Consider the following 9,666-nt stretch of genomic DNA (forward strand, 5'->3'; position numbering starts at 1 on the left):
ACAGTGCCACACTAACACTTCAGTTCAGGTAAAAATATCAGCAAAGAAAACTAAAACATGGTAAAATGAAGGAGAATGACAGGACATGAAACTTGTGTTAAGGAAAGACCACTTTGCAGGTGTTATTACTTGTGCAGAAGGCTAAATAAAGCAAGGAAGTGAGATATGATATCTAGGTGAATCATTTATGTGGTTTTGAGGAAATCCTGTTAACTATACCTCCCTCCAAAACACATTCAGAATGTAGCCAGTTTTCACTATGTCTGGACCAATTCATCATGAATAATCTCATGGTTTTGTGGCCTTGGACACCTCTGAATAAATCCTCTTGTTCTTTATGCCAGTATTCATTTTTGCTTTCCTGATTATACAAAGGAATGCCTATATTCTTGTGAATTCTGAAGCTCCAATGTCAACTCTGTTCTTGAACTTTGGCCTCTTGCACCAACTTTATAACATCTCTCAGCCCTCTAAATCTTATGGTAGAATAAAAGGTCTGGTGGTGTTGTTTTAAAAGCTATTGAAACCCTATGGGTTGCAATGATCCAATCTTCAACTGATCACGGAGATAATGCAGGAGCTGGAAGAATTTTGCTCCATTTGCATCTTGGTCATCAGGGGCCTGTTAACAACAGCATGGTGTTCAGTCCAGGGATCAGTCATTGGACATCTTTGCTACTTTATCAGTACCCATGGACTTGTCATCTCATCAATCCCAGGGTTTAACCATTGTCTCCAATCTGAAAATCCACACACTGTTGTCACTAACTCTCACTGTTCTTGGGAACTCCAGACTTTTGTGTTGTAGCAATGATATGCTATGCATCTCTGTTTCAATGCATTCTTACTTTTCTAAACCCATAGTAACAAAATGCCACACACAGAATGATTTTTAAAAAAGAGAAACTTGCAGTTATGGAGGCACAGAGTCCAAATTAGTATATTACCCATTTTGATTCCTTCTAAGGACTCAAGGTCAGCAGTTCGATGCTACCAGCTGTTCCACAGGAGAAAGATGAGGCTTTCTGCTCCCGTAAAGATTTACAGTCTTGGAAACCCTGTACAGGGTTGCTATTGGTTGGAACTGACTCGACAGCACATAACAACAACAACAACAACAACAACAAGAACTCTGAGAAAGAACGTTGTCAATGATTATCTCCTAGCTTCTGGTGACTCACAGCAATCTTTAGAGCTACTTGGCTTGAAGCTGTATCTGTCCTCAGAGTTACCTGGCCATCTTGGCCATTCTTTCTTCAATGAACTCTCTGTTCCTTTTAACCAGACACCATTTAGATGGGGTTAGGGCCCACCCTACTCTACTCTAATCTCATATTAACTGATAACATCTTAAGACTCCATTATCATATATTTAAAGGTACTTTAACATATTTGGGGTGGGGGAATAATCAATTCATAACAAATGCTTAATGTGAAACTCAGACTAAACAATTCCTTAAATGAGCTTCTAATTCCCTCCACATCTGCTTCACCTCCAAAATGTCCTCATCTCAATAAAAATCCATTGCATTCTCCAAGATTCTCAGCCCCAAATCCTTGGCTTCTTCATTGATTTATTTCTTTTGTTCACATATCCAGTGCATCCTCAAGTTCTGCTTGCTCTATCATCAATGGAACAACTTTTCTCATAGGTTTTTTTTTTTTTTTTTCATGTCTCTCCTAATGTCACCTAAGACCATCATCTTTTGTCTGATATGCTGATGAATTTCCTAACTTCTGTGCTTGCCCTTTGGCATTCTAATCTCCATGCAACTGATATGTCCCTCTACTGCTACTTTCAGCACTTCATTGTTCTTAAAATACTTTCTAGAATTAATTCCATTCTCATTGAAGAGGTCTGGCCCCTCAGGTTCTGTGTGATAGAGATTGTCTATCACACAGGAGCTGGATCCACATTCTGAACCATCACACTGAATCATTCTGACCAAGCAGGCTGTATTCTGCTACTTCAAGAAGATTATCCTAACCAAAATTGTAAGGTCCAGTCTAATGACAGGACCTAACTTGGAGGGCTCCAGGTACCTTATGCTGTTAACATTTATCATCAAACTTAAAAACATACACCAAACAAATTAATCCCTATCTTTAATTAAAGATCACTTTGAGAGGCCAGACAGGTGTTAAGATCTCAGGTGTAGATGCTAGAGTCTGGACTCAAAGGAAGTCATGGAACTCCAACATAGGGGCTTCTGTTCAGACTTGAACTCATCAATGTGCCCGGCACCTGAACTTCACATATTTTTCTGAGCCAAGGTGAAGAGCATTCTCCAGGTTTTCTTTGCCCTAAGACTAAGAGACAAATGGTTCCCAAAGGCAGGGCATATGTCCAACTAGATCAAGAAGCAGACTGGCAATCTCACATGCACCAATGATGCCTGTTTGCTGAAATGGGGTTGCAAACCTCACTTGAAAGGAAACAGAGCAAAGAATGTCAGGAATTCCGTAGCCATGGTTTTGTTGCTGTTGTTATGTGCCATCGAGTAAATTCCAATTCATCGAGATCCCGTATATGGTTTCTGGTGAGCGACTCGTGGGTTTGAATTGCCAGTCTTGCAGTTCAAACCGAACTTGTGGTCCAGTGATTTATCCTACAGCACCACACCAGGAATCCATAGACAAATTTGTTGTTGTTATTAAATGCTGTCAAGTCAGTTCCCACCCATAGCGACCCTGTATAGGGTTTCCAAGGAGCAGCTGGTGAGCTTGAACCAATGACCTGTGGTTCAAACCGACCTTGAAGTCCAGCACACTAAGCCACCGTGCCACAAGTCAGCAAGTAGGAAATGGAAACGGGATATCAAGCATAATTAGGAAAGAGCTGCATAAGACAATGACTCAACTGAACAAGAAAATGGTCATCCGGTTCCAAGCAAAACTCAGGTACAGACTCAGTGTGATGTCAAGACCTAGATCAACTCGATACTGATGCTCTCAAGGTGTTTAATATTCTACCCAATTACGTTCGTAAGGATGATGGCCTGCAGCTGCCATTTTCCCTGTTTTCGATGTCGGCAGATGACCTAGGGTACAGAAAACAAGAAAGAAAACAGCTTTCACTTTCTTGTTTTAAGTAAGGCTTTGTGTTTAGTGCTGCGTTTTTTCTCATCAATTTTTCAAAAGTGTATTAGTGAGGAAATTTAGATTCAGTGACATCAATCAAATCACTCAGTCACATAGCCAGTGAGGTGTGAAATCAGGTCTAGTCTTAGTGTCTCTGATTGTACAGCCCAAACTTTTAAATACAGTGCTACGTTATTGATCATGAGTCCCTTGTGTAAACAATCACAAATTGAAGAATTTGTGGGCTGGTAATAACAACTGTGGAGTCCTGGTGTGGCATTGTGCGTTAATGCACCAGACCGCAAAGCCATTTGAACTGCAAGGTCAATGGTTCAAGCTCACCAGCTGCTCCTGGGAAACCCTATATAGGGGTCACTATGGTTTGGAATCGACTAGACAGCATTTCAAAACAACTGTGCTTTATTAGCATCTGACACTAATCTTAGCAGATGTTTAGTAAAAATGTTTGAAAATGAAATGAATTAATTTCATGTTTATCTTTCAAATAGTTAAAGAACCAGTAACCCGTTGCCAGTGAGTCTACTCCAATTCATGAAAACCTTGTGTTTGTCAGAGGACAACTGTGCTCCATACAGCTGTTAATTTTTGTTTTTTAATTGTGTTATATAAAATTTTACGCAGCAAATTAGACTTTCGTGTAATGATTTCTTCAAAAATTATTCAGTAATGTTGGCTATGTTTTTCACAATGTGTCATCATTCTTGTCCATTTCATTCTAGTTATACCAGTATGCTGGTTTCTTTATTCAGCTGCCCATCATTGAAGGCAATGGAGAAAAGCAAGACTCCTTGAATCGACAGAATACCAATTGAAATGTTTCAACAAATGCATGCAGCACTGCAGATGCTCACTTATCTATGCCAAGAAATTTAGGGGACAGGTATCTGGCAAACCAGATAGCTACAAGAGATCAATATCTGTGCCCATTCCTAAGAAAGGTTACCCAACAGAATATGAAAATCAGAAAGCAATATCATTAATATCATAGGCAAGTAAAATTTTGCTGAAGATGATTAAAAAACAGCTGTAGCAGAACCGGGTATCAAGATGCTAGAAAATCAAGATGGATTCAGAACAGGATATTAAATAAGGAATGTCATTGCTGGTATCAATAATGATTAGCAGTAGCAACAGCAACATTAACCTTGTATCATATAGATTTTGGACAGCTGCAGAGAATACAGGAAATACATTTATCTGTGTTTTATTGACTTTGCAAAGACATTTGACCTTGTAGCTGATATCAAAAATTTGTAGCATTTTAAAGAATGGGATTTCCAGAACTCTCTATTGTGCCCATGTAGAACCTGTACTATTTCCCTGGTTGATGTGTCTGTCATCGATACTGTACCAGGTCATATGATTACTGTGGCTGTATTGTATGTTTTGAAGTCTGGAAATGTGAGGCTTCCCATTTTGTTCTTCAATATTCCTCTTGCTATTTGTGGCTTCTTTCCTCTACAGATAAAGTTGGTGATTAGTTTCTATATTTCAGTCAAAAATACTGTGAAATTTAGATTGGAATTTTGTTGTATCTATAGATATCGCTTGGATCCTGGCATGGCTCTGTAGGATAAGCACTGAACCGCAAGGTCCACTAGACCCACAGAGTCAGCAGTTGTAACTCACCAGCCTCACCAGCCACTCTTCAAAAACCCTATACAGGGTCACTATGAGTCAGAACCAACTTTACAGCACTTAACAACAACCACTATGACATGGATCTCTTAGGGTACTAGGATCATTTTCACATTGTGAAATCTTGCAATCCATGAGCATGAAATGTTTTTCCATTAATGTTGATATTTTTCAGTTTCTTGTAGTTGTCTTTATAGATATTATTGTATAGGTCATTTACATCCCTGCTTAGAATAATTCCTAGATACGACTCCTGGAATTGCAGGGACTGCCGACCTTGTGCAGCACAAGCCCGGCAGTCCAAACCCACCAGCTGCTCCTTAGAAACCCTATACAGGGTCACTATGAGTTGGAACCAACTCTACAGCACTTAACAACAACAACTTTATTATCATTTAGGGAGGTATTGCAAATGATATTGCTTTCTTGATATCCTTTTTAGAATTCTCCTTGTTAATATAAAGGAACCAATCAAATTTTATGTGTTGATCCTGTACACTGACACTTCATTGAAATCTTCTATAAGATGTAGTGGCTTTCTTATGGCATCTCTGGGATTTTCTCTGCATATGATCATGTTATCTGTGAAAAGAGAGTTTTGCTTTTTTCTTTCTAATATGGATAACTTTAATTTTATATTTTCTTGCCCTGTGGCTCTAGCTAGGATGTCCAGTACTGTAGTCTTATTTCAGACTGGTGATAATAAGCATCTTTGTCTCATTCCTGTTCTCTAGCATTGGCTGTTGGTATTACATGTTGTTAGTTGCCATCACATCAGCTCTAACTCATAACTACAACAGAATGAAATCTCGCTGGTCATGTGCCATCCTTACAATTATTATTATATCTGAGTGCATCATTTCCATCACTGTGTTAATCCATCTCACTAAGGGTTGATTTTGCATATATGTCTAATTATGTTCAGGAATTTCTCTTCTTTTCCTACTTAGCTTAGAGGTTTTAATCAGAAGAGTGTGTTGGATTTTATCCGTTATCTTTTCTTCATCAGTTGAGATGATCATGTGATTCATTTTGTGAATTACATTGGCTTGATTTTCTTATGATGACTCACCCCATGTATTCCTGATATAAGTCCCACTTGATTATGATATGTGATTTTCTTAATATGTTGGTGAATTTTGTTTGCTAAAATTTTGCTGAGAATTTTTGAAGACAAAGTAATCCTGGTATTAGCACTAGAGTGCTAACCATGAGGTAAGCAATTCAAACTTACCAGCTGCTCCTTGAAAGAAACATAAGGCATTCTCCTAGCATAAAGATTTACAGTCTCCAAAACCCTATAAAGGGTTCCTATCGGTTAGAACCCACTCAATGGCATTTAACAAAAACAAATAGCCCCAGTGAAATTGTGGGTTTGGTTTGGGGCTGCAAACCCTAAAGCTGGTGGTTCAAACCTATCAACTACTCGCTGGGAGAAAGATGAGGTTCTCTGGTGTCCTTACGACGACTTACAGTCTTGGGAACCCTATATAGGATCTTTATGAGTTGGAATCCACTAGATGGGACATTTTTATTTGTATTCCTTCTTTTTTTTAATTTCCTCATTTGCTTCGGTCACTTTTCCTTCATATAATTTATAATTGACTACTGTTTTCAGGACATTAAGATACTGAGTTTTTTTGCTTATATATTTTTATATCAATTGTATTTCTGTCCGTTTTTATTCTTTTACTTTTGATATATCTGGAGTTTCACTTCTTTTTCTTTTTATATTTTCTACCTTTCTTTGCATTGTTTTAATGGTTATTTTGTATTGATCTATGTATAACTATGTTGCTGCCGATTGGTTGGGGGTTAATTGTCTCTCACCGGCCGATATGGTAATGGGTTATAGACACACAAGAATCCTTTATCATGAGGTATGTATGTTTTGCCTCATAAGATTGTGTGGAGGTGTGTGAACAGATCTCTTCCCCATGGTGGGCAGCATGTGTCATGCAATCAGGATCTTTCCAGTTTTGGGGCCCTTCATGGTCTTTCTGCATTGCTATGTGCTATGGGGCCTCTGGAGAGCAGGACTGGTCACAGGAAGACCCTAGGATGCAGTATTATCTCATGCACAATGCAGGCCTTCTCTCGCTCACTGAGAGTCTGGAGGCCTTCATGTTGCTTGGATGGCCTGAGAGAATAGGTAGGGTATGGAAGGGGCTGTAGTGTGAGACTTGCTTTGCCAGCTGCGTGGAATACACAGGTCAAGGAGGCAAGCAATACATAGGGCAAGCTCCTGGGTGTCTTGCTCCATGGGCCTGATGGGACGAACTGTGGATCTCTGTGGGTGCATCTCTGTGCAGGTCTCAGAGTTCCAGCGGTGCCTGAGCTAGTGGCAGGTGGAGTATTGGTAATTCCTCTTTGCAAGGGCAGGACTGGAAGCGCAGTGAGAGAATTTCAGGCAGTGGTAATTAATGCAAGCCAAGTGAGGTGGGTGGGGCATGGTGGGATAGAGTTTCCCGCTTCAAAGGCAGTGGGGACACTGTTCAAATGGGATTGCTGCTCGAGGGTGGTTAAAGAGGAAACTTCAAATTGTTACTCTGCTCTTGTACTGTTTATTGGATGTTTCCAGCCCGTATGGACAACCACCATGTCTGATAGGAAGTCCCGTCATTACTGACTGGGTCTCTCCTTTCTTTATCTTCTCCAGGTATTCTGCAATGATCCCCAGTCTTCCTGTATTTACCCTTGTCACTCTATAGACGTACATGCCCTATCATATTCATTCCCAATTCTGAGCTTTCAACAATTTGGTCTGCCTCACTTTGCTCCAAGGGCACTTTACTGTGTGTGTTTCCCTAGTATGCAGTAGTACTCTTGCGTGTCTGCTTCTAAGGCTAACTCAGAACTGGCATGCCTTCCCCATGACTTTCTAGGTTTTCTTTACTCAGTATCTTGGTCTCCAGCTGTGTTTTCTATGAAGCTATTTTCTTGAGTTCCTCACCAGGGAATGTTGTTTGCTGCCATCCCAAAATGGTTATACTCTGCCAGGCTGGACTGGTATGGACTCTTTGAAAGTCTCTGCCTTCCTTCTAATTTTGTTCTAATGCTGGTTGATGCTCAGACTAACTGCTCAATCTTCCATTTGATGTTCATGGATCTCGGGTTGTGTGTATCTGTTTCACTTGGTTTCTAGAGTCTTTGTTATTAAGGGATGTTAAGGTGTATCTTTCTAAGTTGCCATATTAACTAGAATAGGGTTTTTAATGAATGATGTTTTGGAAGTAGATCACCAGATCTTTCTTCCAATGTGTCTTGGTGGAAACTTCAGCCTTTTGGTTAGCAGTAGGGTACTTAAACAATGGGCACAACCTAGGAGCTCTGGTAGCATAGTGGTTATGATTCAGGCTGCTAACCTCAAAGTCAGCAGTTTGAAACTACCAGCTGTTCCATGGGAGAAAGGTGAGGCTTTCTGCTCCTGTAAAGATTTGCAGCCTCAGAAACCCTGTACAGGGTCTCTATAAATTAGAACCGACTCCATGGCATACAACTCCCACCACTAGGGATATCTGAAAGAAGCACACTTGAGCTTCTACTACTTTAAGACTGGGTAGTAGAGGTTGATGTTCCCATTATTTGTCAGTTCATTTTTACCTCACTGAACCCTAGTTTCCACTATTCCCCTGCTTTTTGTGCATTGTACACCTCAAACCATCAACCCTTTGGCAAGACTATCCAGATGGACAGACTTTCTTTCTGTTCTTGGAAAACCACCAGCCTGGTTTGTACTCTCACTAATATTTCCTTGAGCATCACAGTTCCTTGATGTGGTGACGATGCTACATACACATGCTCTTCACACCTGGCTCTATGTCCTTTAAGGTATAGGGTACCTGAGTGATATTGCCATGGTCGAATGTGACAAAACTCCAATTTTAAAAGTGAAGCATAGCCTAGTTTTGCTTTTTAATATTCCTAGAAATCCACATGAAATCCCACCTCAATCTTAGAGGAAGAAAATGAGTACTCTAAACGTCATTCCTGTCTCTGGGTTGTGCACATGGTAAACATGCTTGTATACTAACTGAAAGGTTGGAAGTCTGAGTCCATCTAAAGGTGTCTTGACAAAAGGGCCTGATGATCTAATTCTTAAAAAATCAGCCATTGAAAATATTATGGAGCCTAGTTCTACTCTGGTATACATTGGGTCACCACAGTCCCAGTTGACTTTAGAGCAACTGATTAGCTCATTAATGTCATCCCATAGGTGTGAAAGGGCATGCTCCATGCTTCTACCCCTAATGCTTCAAAGAACTCCAGTGATCCTCACACAACAGATTTTGAATCTCAAATCAATGGCACATAGAACCAACCTAAGCTACGCCATTGTCTGGGCCTGGGGACATGAACAGCAATACGCTGTGTCTGCTGTGAGAACACCTTAGCATGTGATTTCTACTTTGTGCACTAAACAAAGCCAAGGAGTTTGCACCGATATCTGGTTTCCTAGGGCCTCTGGAACACTTTCTGGAAGGTGAAAAATTAAAGCTCCATGCTTCATGCTAATTCTCTACACCATTCCCATTTACCCCTGGTGGGCAATAGCTCTTTCTCGTCCACAGGTGTTTGAGAGTACCTTGGACTCTTCCCACGAGAACCCTACACTATTTGCTCCTTCAACTCATAACCTCTCTGTTCTTCAAAGGCTTTTATCCAATCTGTAAGGACAAGCACCATTGGTGTCACATAGAAACTTGTTAGGAATGCAAGTTCTCAGGTCCCCCGGTCTATTCAATCAGAAACCCTAACGTAGGGCCCAATAATGAACATTTCAGCAAACATTCCAGGTAATTCTGATATACACTGCAGTTTGAGAAACATTGTTTGAAACCAGAAATATGCTTTTCTATGTCTAGTAAAATTCAAAATAAAGAGAAAGGCTGGCCTGTGATTTCTGCACCCATCTCTTTTCTACAG

The sequence above is a fragment of the Chrysochloris asiatica genome, unplaced genomic scaffold, assembly GCF_000296735.1.
Source record: "Chrysochloris asiatica unplaced genomic scaffold, ChrAsi1.0 scaffold00198, whole genome shotgun sequence".
Classification (NCBI taxonomy): Eukaryota; Metazoa; Chordata; class Mammalia; order Afrosoricida; family Chrysochloridae; genus Chrysochloris; species Chrysochloris asiatica.